Below are 12,060 nucleotides of genomic sequence, written 5' to 3' on the forward strand. Positions count from 1 at the left end.
GATAGAATGGATATGCTGTGCTTACATTGTTTCTGAAATAGCAGGTCCAAAATTTCAAACCAGGTACCACTAACCAAAGGCTTAGAGAAAAATCACCCTGACCTCCAGCTCATCCACTCAGAGAACAACCATCTTGAGAGGGTTAGCTCCATCTCTGTCTCATGACATGGAATCAGCTTCACAGGAGACAGTAAAAACCCTGGCAACTCCAAGTTTTGATTCTGTACATGAAAATGAACAGATAGGAAGCATTAAGTCTCAAGGCTTCTCACCCTTCTCACCCTTCAAGGGTGTTCAAAACTTTTAGACAGCAAGTGGGTTTTCCACTCAGGAGTTCCTAGGTGAGAAGCACACTCGTGGATTAGAATAAGCATATCACAGAGTATTATTATCTGGAAGGGGAAACCGATGCTCAGAGAGAATAAATGACTCACCTAAGACCAAACACAAAGGTAATAGTAAAGAACCCCGCAGCTTACCCTCAGCAGGGTCAGGTGTGGTAGTTCTAATCATTTATTTATTCAACAAACATCTGTTAAGCATCTTTCATGTGTTGGGCCTTGTTTAGTCACCAGAATGAGGTTAAGTGTTCAAAACAGATATGTCCTACCCCTCATAGAGCTTCTATTCTAATGGAGGAAGATAGACAATAAAGCAACAAATAAGCAAGAAAAATGCATCTAGGGAATTCTCTAGCAGTCCAGTGGTTAGGACTTGGCACTTTCACTGCTGGGGCCCAGGTTCAATCCCTGGTCAGGGAGCTAAGATACCGCGAGCTGCGTGGCTCGGCCAAAAAAGAAAAAAACAGAAAGAAAGAAAATGCATCTACTATCGGTGCTTATAGAGAACTAAAACAGAGGGACGTGAGAGTGACTGGGTGATTATTATAGTTGGAAGGACTGGAGAAGCTCTCTCTAAGAGGTAACATTTCAGCTGAGACTGAAGGACACAGAGAGCCATCCACGTAAAGACTAGAGACAAATGTACAAAAACAGGAGAGAAAAGTTGGTGCCAAGGACCAAGGCCACTAAACAACATCAAGAAGACCAAGGTGTCCAGAACCAAGAGAGTGAGGAGAGGGGTATAAGATGAGGCAGAGGCAGCAGGCCACGGGTAGCTATCACACACAGGACTTTGCACGTCCATGATAGGATATATGAATTTTATTACAAGTGCAACAGACTCCACTAGAGGGTTTTAAGCCGAGGAGTGATCTGAATCCTCTTCAGAAGATCATCCTAGCATATATGTAGACAGTCCAGAGTCCAGTAAGAAATTCCAGTAAGAAGGTTGCAGCAGGAGAGCAGGAAAGAGACGAGAGTGGAGGTGTCAGTGGAGATGGAGAGAGGGTAAACAGAACTTGCATGTGAATTGATGAGATGTGGGAGGAGGTGAGAAAAAAGGAGCAAAGCATCACTGGTAGGTTTGGGGCTTGAGCAACTGTTTGAGTGGTGATGGCTGATACTGGGTTGAGGAAAATAGGCCATAGGAAAGAAGCAAATGTGGAGGTTAGCAATAGTTTTTTTGGTCAAATTTGAGATGCCTCGTAGATACCGTTGTGAGATACCAGCTAGATAACTGGATAGAGAAATATACAAATCTGGGATTCTGGGAGGATGTTTAGAATTGAGGCAGCAAAGTGACAGTTACCTTCCTTAGAGATGTCACTTAAAGTCACTGGACTGGATGAGGTCACCCAGGCAAAGGGAGAATTTTTCCAAAGGAGCAGTCCACTCCACTCCTTTCCAGGAGGAGCTCTGTGCTTTCTTCTCTCCCGCACAGCTGTTCTGTGACAGTACTTGAGAACAACAAAGGAAGGGAGGCGACTCTCAGCGTCCTTGGACGCATGTTTGGAGTTGGTGCCTCTTCCCCGTAATCAAAAGGCCCTCAGAGGTGAGACGCAAAGACGCGCACTTCCTGTGATGTGCTGCCGAGCGAAACCCTGGTCCCTACCTCAAGTCCTTCGTAAAGAAAAAGAAAAAAAAAAAAAATCAATCCGCTTTCACACAAAACTGTGGAGTTTTACTTACTGTGCACCTAAAGAGGGGAAAAGCAGCCGCCGCCGCGATCACAGGAGGCCTTCCCTGAGAACCCGGTGTGAGGCTGCCCCCTTGTGTCTACTAATGGGTATGACCCGCTCAGCAATCCAAAATCGGTTTCTTAAAATCACAGGGCACCGAGGTGTGGGAGAGGGAGCGTGGGAGGGAGGCGCCAGAGGGAGGGGATATGGGGATATATGTATATGTATAGCTGATTCACTCTGTTATACAGCAGAAACCAACACACCATTGTAAAGCAATTATACTCCAATAAAGATGTTAAAAAAAAATTTTCAGGGCTTCCCTGGTGGCACAGTGGTTAAGAATCCGCCTGCCAATGCAGTGGACACGGGTTCGAGCCCTGGTCCAGGAAGATCTCACATGCCGCGGAGCAACTAAGCCCGTGCGCCACAACTACTGAGCCCGCTTTCTAGAGCCCGCGAGCCACAACTACTGAAGCCCGCGCACCTAGATCCTGTGCTCCGCAACAAGAGAAGCCACCGCAATGAGAAGCCGCACACCACACCGAAGAGTAGCCCCCACTCGCTGCAACCAGAGAAAGTCCGCGCACAGCAACAAAGACCCAACGCAGCCAAAAATAAAAATAAATAAAATAAATTTGTAAAAAATTGCAGAGTACGGAGCTGCCTTTATTTCCTCTTAACTTTTTCTTTTTTTTTAGCTGTTACTGAGTGGGTAAGTTAATTGAATAATTGAATTATAACTGCTGTACAATATTATATAAGTTACAGGTGTACAAATAGTGATTCACAATTTTTAAAGGTTATGCTCCGTTTATAGTAGTTATAAAATATTGGCTATATTCCTCATGTTGTACCATACATCCTTGTGGCTTATTTTATACCTAATAGTTTGTACTTCTTAATCCCCACCTTATCTTGCCCTCCCCACTTCCCTCTTCCCACTGGTAACCACTAGTTTGTTCTATCTGTGAGTCTGCTTCTTTTATGTTATATTCACTAGTTTGTTGTATTTTTTAGATTCCACATATAAGTGACATCACATGCTGCAGTGGTCACTATAAAGGAAACAAACCAAAACACACCAAATGCTCCACTGCCCTTGAGATGAAGCCCTTTCCCAACTCAAGCTTGACCTTGGACCCCTGCCTGGCCCTGCCTCCCCAGCCTCTGCTCCCTATGACCATTATACTGGCTCACCATCAGTCCCACACCCCACCCACCCCTGATCACACCATGGCGCACTCTCCTGCCCTGGCCCATCTGCCCCAAATCCTCCTCACACCCTTCTTTGCCTTCAGACCTCGGAATGGAAACATCCAAGCTCACTCTGGGAAACCTGCTCTGGGCCTCGAGAATGGGAGCTCCTCTGACGTATTTCTCCCATCACAGTCTTTGCCACACCTTGTTATAACTGTTTCGTTGTCTGTCTCCCCTAGAGAATGTAAGCTCTACTTCCTAGAAATAAGCACCACTTACCAGAAATCAATCCCATGCGCCCCCATTACAGGAACATAGATGAGGAAATGAGAAAGCTCCACATGACATTACCTACAAACATCAAAACGTGGGCTTCTTAAAAACACATCTTTCCCTGTCATACAAGGTATAATTCTCAAGCAAAGATAGTGGTGGCTTTACAGATTCAGATACCTGGTGGTCCTTTAGGATACCCCAAGGTGTATGACCTTGATGTGACATATGGGTCTGATTAACTAGTGTCTCGGCTGGGATTCCTCTGAAAGCAGAGCCTGAAACAAGTTGAGTGCAGACGATGTCAGAAGCAGGGATGTGAAACGGTGGGAATAAAACAGGGAAGGAGGAAAATGAGGGATGGGTTACTGAGCTCTTTACTTGCAGGTCCAGTAGAGCTCAGTGATGTCAGGGAACTTCTGAGAACCCAGGTAGAAAGCACCTTATAATTGTCCATCTGAAGGGCAGAAATGTGGTGCATTTTTCAACCAACTCTTATTTTCCACTGGTGAAGGACTGCTACCTTGCATCTCTGGGCTGAGCCGATAAGAACTTGACTATCCTTCCATGGTTTTAGAAAACCACGTGAGGCAGAAAACCAGAAAGAGACCATGGCACACATGCTTGAGGAGGGATGAGGTCAGGAACAGGAACTTTCCACCCCAGCTAAGCCGAAAAAGGTGAGTTGAGGGGATGTGACCTGGGGACGACAGGCATCTGTGTCATCTAGGATGAGTCTCATCCTGAATGATTTAGAGAAACATTGTTCTGTAGAGCACAGGGTACCACATTTGCCATTTGCTAGCTGTGTGAGATTCAGCAAACTTCTTATCTCTCTGAATCTTAAAATTCTTCATCCATCAAGTAATTATTAATGGTAACTATAATTAAGGGCTCTTCTAAATAACAAATGTGTTAATATATGTGAGGTGCCTGGTACAAGGAGAAAAAGAAGTTAAGTTGCTATAGTATTGTTAATAAAATAACAAGAGTAATATCTCACTTGCCTCATGGATTCATATCTGTTGACTCCATTTTTGTCCTGCTCTTACTTAGTAGCATCTGTTTATTCAGACACATGCTAGTTGCCTTGGCATGTTTCCATTCTTCCTTCTTCCTAACAAATATTTATTGAGCCTTAACTGTGCTTCAGACATTGTGCTCCCCTCAACTCTATAATTTTGCTTCCCAGACCATATTCAAGCATTCTTATCTGAAGTACTAGAAATTCGCTGTCTGCATAAATACTGCCTGCCACTAACCCCTAATCCATACCATGCAAGTATTTAAAGTCTTGCCATGTCACACTGGAAATGCAACAAATAGACCAGAACTTACATCTAATTGAGCACTGTTCCTCTTAAGTAGTCACCTTGCAAAGTTACACAATCCACCTGTCTCCCTCCTCCACCCCATGCATACATTTAGGGAACAATACAGAGTCAGCATATTATTTTTAATGTATTTGAAGAAAAAAACTATTTTTGTTTCATTTGTAGGTATATGCAACAACACAAACAGAGGAGTACATAATACTAGAGACCACATCTTATTCTTCTTTGGCGACCCCCACTCCATACCTACCTAGTAACCTTCACTTTGTAAGGCAACAGTAAGTGTTAGCTACTATTTTCATCCATTTATCAAATATTCTAAACACCTACTATAAACTAATTGATGTATTAAGAGCTGAAAAAGAACACAAAGGTAATTAAAAGTATGATTTATGATCTCAAGATCACTATGGTCTAACAGAGAAGTTAATATTAAATGCCTCTACAAAAAGATCTTAGGAGAATTTTATAGGTGAAGTTGAATTGAAAGGTGGGTACGATTTCAATAGACAAAACTGTGAAAGGAAGAATGAACAGCAAAGGCAAAGGCACCGAGTCAGGAAATAACCAAAACAATTGATTTAACAGTGTTAAATAATTTTTTCTCAATCAGTGGGAATAGATGGCTTGGGACACTCTACTAAGACACTGGTATAACATCAGAGGTATCTAAACAGGGGTGTTGAAACTCACGTCCCTTAAACTTATTTTTAGTATAAATGAAGCTTGAAAATTTGAAAAATATTCATCACCAAAGAACCCTCTGGGGGAGTTGAAAAATCACCTGCCTCCAGCTGGTACTTTGCTCTGTTAATGATTTGTATACATGTGAACAAAAGGTTCAATGCTCCTATTAATTACCTAAAAAATGATTAATCTCCTCTTCCACTATGGAATTAGGGACTCAAGAGGTGGATTGTTTAAACCTCTGTATCGCAGATATCAGAAATGAGTATCATTCCTTATACACTCACCATACTCTTCCCCAACTTTCCTTCTGCTCCCATTCTATACACACATATAGCACACTGAGAAGAGATGAAATTCATATTCATTTTGTTTTTGCTCACATCCCAGAGGTAGAAATGGTGAGGCACAAACTTTCTAAGCTAGGGCACATGTGTGGGTAATCATACCCTTTACTTCACCATCAGAATGTCCCCTTCTCCCCACATGCTCCCATATCACTCCCTGAACATACATTTCACCTAAATTTGCCATGAAATCCTCAAGATGTTCACAACTTTTTTTTTAAATTAACACTAAGCATAACCTATCTACTTTGCCTATGGTTGGGGCCTTAACTGTAATAGCCTCCAGTCTTGCAATTCACCTTCCCAGTTATGACCTCTACTCTAAACTGTAATTGGATTGTCCCTATTTTCATTGCACTGTGCAAATATCCCACCACATAAAACATTTCCCTTGGGGCACTCATCCATATTCCAATTGCCAACTTGAAGGGCTCTCTGGAAAGTTCACTTCAAATTATGTAACGCTAAAAAGAATTTAAACCAAAAAGGATAGGATAATTATTGTTTTTCTGAAAATTGTTTATAATATCTTTGGGTTCAGGACTTACAACAATCAGCACTTGTAATGACTTAGATGAAGATGTAAAAGGTACGAACTCAGCCTTGCAAATAACACGAAGATGCGGAGAAAAAAACTATTGAGTGAAGTACAATAAGCCACTATCTATTAACTACTATTAAGGTGCTTTATACTTAAATCACACGATTTTATCATAAAAATCCCTATAGAGTTGCTGTTGTTATTATCATACCTCTATTTCATAGAGGAAGAATTAGGCCTTATCATGTCTAGGGCACAGGTGCAAATCCACTGCAGCTGAAGTAAGGGAACAGAAAAAAAAACATCTATCCCTGAGGGAAGGGGCAGGAATACATGCCAGACATAGGCTATTAGACATCTCCTCTAGCTGAGCAGGAAGACAGTAGATCCCTAGAAGACTCCACCCTCAGGACCCAGGACACAGCAGTTATCTAATACCAAGGCTTAATCAGAACAACAGAAAATATGACCCCTCCTCTGCTCTCACCACCAGGCTAACAAGTCTCCAGTAACTAATAATAGCAGTCTATTATTGGAGAGGGGCAACAGTGAAGACCTAACGCTGATGGTGGAACACATATTAAGAAAAATCCTCTGGCAAATTAGTACCCACTTTAAATACAAAGAAAAGCTAGAAGAATTTGAAGCCTGTGGTACAATGAGGGTGCATTGGTTTCCTGAAAAAAAAAAAAGGTAAGTTATAGGTTGCATTGTTTCCTGGGAAAAAAAAAAAAGATAAGTTAGAATCCTAAGCCTCAGTACCTCAGAATATGACCTTATTTGGAGATCAGGTCTTTACAGAAGTAGTCAAGTTAAAATGAGGTCCTTAGGGTGAGTCCTAATTCAATATGACTAATTTCCTTATAAAAGGAGAAATTTGGATACAGAGACAGACACGCATGGAGAGAAGATGATGTGAAGAGATACACAAAGAAGATAGCCATCTACAAGCCAAGGAGAGATGCCTGAAACAGAAGCTTCCCTCACAGCCCTCAGAAGAAACCAAACCTGATGACACTTTGATTTAGGACTTCTAGCCTCCAGAACTATGAGACAGAAATTTGTTGTTTAAGCCATTCAGTTTGTGGTACTTTGTTACAGCAGCCCTAGCAAACTAAGACAGAGGGTAACCACAGAAAAAATAAATCCCAAACTCAACTTAACTCTTGAGTAGATTGAATCAAACACTTACTAAAGGTCCAGCAGGAGGAAAGGCATGCCAATTTCCAAATAAAAAAAAAAAAACTATTAAGTTTCTACAGTCCTAAAAAAAAAAAAAGTCTGGCTTTCAATCAAAAACTACTAGGCATACAAAAAAGGACAGAAAAAAAAACTGTCAAGAGACAAAGTAAGCAACTGAATCAGACTCATATGTGATACAGATGTTGAAACTAACAGGGAATTCTAAATAATTATGATTAACATGCTAAAGGCTATAGTGGAAAAGGTGGATAGCATGTAAGATCAGATGAGTGATTTCAGAAAAAGAAAAAGAAAATTCTAGAAATGAAGATCACTGTAACAGAGATAAAGAATGCCTTCAACAGGCTAATCACTAAGCTTCACATAACTGAAGGGAAAAGTCAGTGAATTTGAATGCAGGTCAAAAGAAATTAGTCAAACTGAAACACAAAGAGAAAAATAGGACCAGAGCATCCAAGAGCTGTGGGACAATATCAAGTGGTCGAATATACATGTAATTGGAATCCCAGAAGAAGACTCCATTTCTTTTTCAGGAGAAGAGAGAGAAATGAGGCAGGAAAATATTCAAAGAAATAATAGTGAAGAATATTCCAAATTAATGACAGACACCTGGGTTTGCAGGATACATACCAAACAAAGCATACCTATGTATACCACGTCCAAACTTCTGAAAAGGAAAGACACAGAGAAAATATTAAAAGGCAGTTAATATGTACAATGGAATATTACTCAGACATAAAAAAGGAATGAAATATTGCCATTTGCAGCAACGTGGATGGACCTAGAGAATACTATGCTTAGTGAAATAAGTCAGAGAAAAAAAAATACTATATGATATCACTTACATGTGGAATCTAAAAAATAATACAAATGGACCTGTATACAAAACAGCAACAGACTCAGACAGGGAAAACAAACTTACGGTTACCAAAGGGGACGTGGGGGTGGGAACAGATGAGGAGTGTGTGATTAACAGATACAAACTACTATACACAAAATAGATAAGCAACAAGGATTTACTGTATAGCACAGGGAACTATACCCAATATCCTATTGGGTACAGGTATTAGGGGTACCTAATATTCCTATAATGGAATATAATCTGCAAAAACACCAGAATCACTATGCTATACACCCGAAACACACAATACTATAAATCAACTATACTTCTGTTTTTAAAAATATCATAGCAGCAAAGTTAAAAAAAAAAAAAAGAAGCAGCTAGAGGGAAAAGACATATTACAAAGAGGAATAAATGAGAATTACAGCAAACTTCCTGTCAGAAACTATGCAAGCCAGGAGGTATCCTGAATAGCCCTGTACCTGTTAAAGAAATCAATTGGCAACTTAAAACTTTCCCACAAAGAAAACTCAGGCTTAGACAGCTTCCACGGTGAATTCTATAAAACATTTAAGGGAAAAATAATATCACTCTATATAAAGCTTTCCAGAAAACTAAAGAGGAAGGAACACTTCTCAACTCATTCTATGAGTACAACACTACTTTGATACCCTGCCAAAGACATTAAGAGGGACTTCTCTGGTGGTCCAGTGGGTAAGACTCCACACTCCCAATGCAGGGGGCCCGGGTTCAATCCCTGGTCAGAGAACTAGACCTCACATGCATGCCACAATGAAGATCCCGCGTGCCACAACGAAGATCCACGTGCCGTGACTAAGACCAGGGCGCAGCCAAAATGAAAATAAATATTTTTTAAAAGACATTAAGAGAAAAGAAAGCTACAGAACAATATCCCTCTTAAGCACTGACCAAAAAATCCTCATCACTAAATAAATCCTCATTCACTAAGATATTAGTGAACCAAATCAACAATAAATCAAAAGGAAAATACATCATGGCCAATTGGAATTATCTCTTGATGCAGAGCTGATTAAACATTTGAAAATCAATATAATTTACCACATCAACAGACTCAAGAAGAACTATATGACCAACTCAATAGATGCAGAAAAAGCCTTTAAAAAATTCAAAACCTCTCATGATACAAACTCAGCAAGCTGGGAATACAAGGGAACTTCCTTAAGATGATAGTTAATGTTCTAGTGGTGAAAGGCAGACTGCCTTTCAGATAGGGAACAAGGAAAGAATTCCACTCTTACCACTCCTATTAGACACTGTACAGAGGACCATAAGAGATATAAAAAGAAAAGTAAATAATAGGAATACAGATTAGAAAGGAAGAAATGAAACTTTTTTACTGATGACAAAGTTGTATACATAGATAATCCCAAGAATTTATCACACACACACCAAAAAAACCCTAATAGAACTAATAAGTGAATTTAGCAAGGTTGCATGATACAAAGTCAATGTACAAATATTGATATCCATTGTATTTCTATATATTAGCAGTGAACTATTAAAATTTTAATTTTGTAAAAAGACACTCACAATAGCAGAAAAAACATGCATTATTCAAAGATAAATCTTATTAAGGATACAAGTTATATGCTGAAAAACATATAACACTGATGAAAGAAATTTTTAAATACCTGAATAAATAGATACATATACCAGGTAAATAGATTAGGAGATTTAATATTGTTAAGATGTCATCCTCCCCAAACTGATATATAGATTCAACACAATTCCAAGAAAAATCTCATCAGAAAGTTTTGTAGAGGCAGATAAGCTGATTTTTTAAATCACATGCAATTATAAAGGCATCAGAATAGCCAAAATAATTTTGAAAAATAAGAACAAAGTAGGACTCATACTACTTGAATTCAAGATCTACTATAAAGATAAATAGTCTATGCAATATGATATTGAAGACAAAGAATAGATATTTAGATCAATGGAAAAGAACAGGGAATCCAGGGCTTCCCTGGTGGCGCAGTGGTTGAGAGTCCGCCTGCCGATGCAGGTGACATGGGTTCGTGCCCCGGTCCGGGAAGATCCCACATGCCGCGGAGCGGCTGGGCCCGTGAGCCATGGCCGCTGAGACTGCGCATCCGGAGCCTGTGCTCCGCAACGGGAGAGGCCACAACAGTGAGAGGCCCGCGTACCACAAAAAAATTTTTTACAATATAAAAAAAAAACGAATAGGGAATCCAGAGATAGACCTTGCTTACACCGTCAACTGATTTTAGACAAAGGTGCAAAGGCAAGTCAATGAAGAAATCATAGCTTGTCCAAAAACTGGTGCTGGAAAAAGTGGGTATCAATACAAAAAAAAAAAAAAAAAACCTAAATCCATACATCACTCCATTTACAAAAATTAATTCAAATTGTATCACAGACCTAAATATAAAATGTAAAACTATAAAATGTATAGAACACATAGGAGAAAATCTTTGTGACCTAGGGTTAGGCAAAGCCTTCTTAGATATGATACCAAATGCACTATCCATAAAAGAAAATAAAAGTATCCATTGTACTTCATCAAAGTTAAGAACTGCTCCTCAGCAATCTTAAGAGAATGAAAAAACAAGCCACAGACTGTAAGAAAATATTTTCAAATCACATATCTGGTAGAGAACTTGTACTGAGAATAAACAAAGAACTCTCAAAATTTATTAAGAAAACAAACACCATAAAAAAAATAGGCAAAAGATTTAAGCAGAGACTTCACCAAAGAAAACATACAGACCAAATAAAAATCATGTAAAAAGATTCTTAATAGTATTGATCATTAAGTAGATGCAGATCCGAACCGTAATGAGATACTATTATACACCTACTGGAATGGCTAAAAAAGAAAAAAAAACAACTAACAATACCAAGACTTGGTGAGGATGCATAGGAACTAGAACTCTCTCATACCTTGCTGGTGGAAATGCAAAATAATACTATCACTTTGGAAAAACCAGCTCAGCAATTTCTTATAAAGTTAAAATATATGCTTTCAAATGATACAGCAATTCCACTTATAGGTATTTACCAAAGTGAAATGAAAACATATTTTCACACAAAAATCTGTACATAAATATTTACAGCAGTTTTCATCATCTTTGTCAAAAACTGGAAACAACACAAATGTCCCTCAACTAGGGAATGGATAAACAAACTCTAGTATTCCACATGATGATATACTGCTCAGCAATTAAAAAAAAAAAAAAAAGAACAGATAATATGTGCAATAACATGGATGAATCTCAAATGCATTAGGCTAAATGAAGAAGCCAGAATCAGAATGTTAAACACGATATGATTCTATTTATTTAATATTCTTATAAATTATAGGGACAGAAAACAGATGAGTGGTTTCTAAGAGTTCATGGGAGGGACTGACTAAAAAAGGGGAACAGGTGAATTTTGGAGGGTGATGAAACTGTTTTACATTTGATTGCAGTAGTGGTTACACAACTGTATATATCTGTCAATACTCACAGAACTGTATACTATAAAGGGTGAATTTAGCTGTATGTAAATGTTAACATATTTTAATGGAATATGTTATCAGAACAGAGTAAATGATTAAAACTAACCAC

This window comes from Monodon monoceros, unplaced genomic scaffold (assembly GCF_005190385.1).
Source record: "Monodon monoceros isolate NGI ecotype Baffin Bay Population unplaced genomic scaffold, NGI_Narwhal_1 Super_Scaffold_10, whole genome shotgun sequence".
In the NCBI taxonomy this organism is placed as follows: Eukaryota; Metazoa; Chordata; class Mammalia; order Artiodactyla; family Monodontidae; genus Monodon; species Monodon monoceros.